This window comes from Schistocerca serialis, unplaced genomic scaffold (genome assembly GCF_023864345.2).
Source record: "Schistocerca serialis cubense isolate TAMUIC-IGC-003099 unplaced genomic scaffold, iqSchSeri2.2 HiC_scaffold_926, whole genome shotgun sequence".
NCBI classification, from domain to species: Eukaryota; Metazoa; Arthropoda; class Insecta; order Orthoptera; family Acrididae; genus Schistocerca; species Schistocerca serialis.
In genome coordinates, this window is record NW_026048547.1 from 12,501 (window position 1) to 15,000 (window position 2,500).

Here is a 2,500-nt window from a genome sequence, read left to right on the forward strand (position 1 = left end):
GGTGTTTAACATGAAGCGATACTCTGGGGACCGGGCAGTGCGAGTAGCAAACTATATTGCGGGGGTTGCAGTTAGGCAACACTACACTAATTTAACGCGTCGTATGACAATTACAGAGCAGGTTAAGGCCCAACGTGTGTTGGGTTAAGGTACAATATAGGTTAGGTTAAGGTACAATATAGGTTAGGTTACGGTACAATATGGGTTAGGTTAAGGGACAATATGGGTTAGGTTAAGGGACAATATAGGTTAGGTTAAGGGACAATATGGGTTAGGTTAAGGGACAATATGGGTTAGGTTAAGGGACAATATGGGTTAGGTTAAGGGACAATATGGGTTAGGTTAAGGGACAATATAGGTTAGGTTAAGGGACAATATAGGTTAGGTTAAGGGACAATATAGGTTAGGTTAAGGGACAATATAGGTTAGGTTAAGGGACAATATAGGTTAGGTTAAGGGACAATATAGGTTAGGTTAAGGGACAATATAGGTTAGGTTAAGGGACAATATAGGTTAGGTTAAGGGACAATATAGGTTAGGTTAAGGGACAATATAGGTTAGGTTAAGGGACAATATAGGTTAGGTTAAGGGACAATATAGGTTAGGTTAAGGGACAATATCGGTTAGGTTAAGGGACAATATGGGTTAGGTTAAGGGACAATATAGGTTAGGTTAAGGGACAATATAGGTTAGGTTAAGGGACAATATAGGTTAGGTTAAGGGACAATATAGGTTAGGTTAAGGGACAATATAGGTTAGGTTAAGGGACAATATAGGTTAGGTTAAGGGACAATATAGGTTAGGTTAAGGGACAATATGGGTTAGGTTAAGGGACAATATAGGTTAGGTTAAGGGACAATATAGGTTAGGTTAAGGGACAATATGGGTTAGGTTAAGGGACAATATGGGTTAGGTTAAGGCGCAATATGGGTTAGGTTAAGGCGCAATATAGGTTAGGTTAAGCGACAATATGGGTTAGGTTAAGGGACAATATAGGTTAGGTTAAGGCGCAATATGGGTTAGGTTAAGGCGCAATATGGGTTAGGTTAAGGCGCAATATGGGTTAGGTTAAGGCGCAATATGGGTTAGGTTAAGGCGCAATATGGGTTAGGTTAAGGCGCAATATGGGTTAGGTTAAGGCGCAATATGGGTTAGGTTAAGGCGCAATATGGGTTAGGTTAAGGCGCAATATGGGTTAGGTTAAGGCGCAATATGGGTTAGGTTAAGGCGCAATATGGGTTAGGTTAAGGCGCAATATGGGTTAGGTTAAGGCGCAATATGGGTTAGGTTAAGGCGCAATATGGGTTAGGTTAAGGCGCAATATGGGTTAGGTTAAGGTACACATTGTTGTAAGGAAAGGTGTATTGGGGGGGGGGGGGGGGGGGGGGTGGGGGGGGGGGGGGGGGGGGGGGGGGGGGGGGGGGGCGGCGGCGGCGGCCGGTTTGTTGATTGTGATTATAGTAAGTGGATGCCTGCGGCATCATCTGATTTGCCACGTCAGGATGCACCTTTGGCTCATGACAGGCGGCGCTCTGATTCCATGCTTGTGGCAGACCTGTGTCTTTCATTCCTGCCATTGTTTGTGTGCTGTGACAGGAGGCAGTATTGTGATGTTGGGTGTACCCCTGTGTAGGACGTGTGTGGGTGTTGGTGGCTTAGCTGAGCAATGGTGGTTGTCGGAAGGGTGGGATATTCTGTTTTGTGAGTGGACCTCCCGGTCTGGTTATGATAGTGTGGATTGTCTAATGTGGCGGAGAGGATGCACTGGGTGTTGTTCCATGCTGGTGCTTACATATTGTCTCTGTGCCTGTTACAGGCAGAGAGTAGTGCGTGATAAGAGTGTCTGGCTGACGTGTGGTTGTGATTGTGAGCAGAGTCTTTCAGCATGTATACGGACAGTTGTATACATTATCTGTATTTTGATGGCTCTATCTATTACTAATCAGCGCCGTGTATACGTTTCATCCGGTTCCAGTCGAAACTGTTGTATCTCTGTACATTAGTGACACGGCGAGGCCGCCATGTAGTTACTCGTCTCGGCAGCTTCCACCGGTGTATGGCAAATGATTATAAGGAATCAGTCTAGTCGTCAATACCGATAGTGTGACGTCACATGTCTGGGGTGGGGGACGCTGCGCCCTTCTGGTGGGTCATGGCCTAGAAAGACTCTTCCCACGCAGGGGGGGCTTGGACTGTCATTGACTCTTCCGAGTAATATACTTGCCGTACGTTTTTGCGACTGCGAGTGCAACGCTCACCGGTACCGACATGGATGGAGCGCCTCCTAGCTGCCGCTGAGCATCTGCATTCGTACAGAGAGCAACGCGATCGCGTCTGTAGCTCGTACGTGGTACAGCTCGCAGCTCATGTATATGGACAGCGGGAATGTCGCATATTGGACATAACTCTTCATGAAACGCACGTTATAGGGGTGGATTGCACATTGCGAGTGCGAGCAAAGTCCGCCGTTCATCCGCTGGAGTTGCGAGTTGGGCGGTTG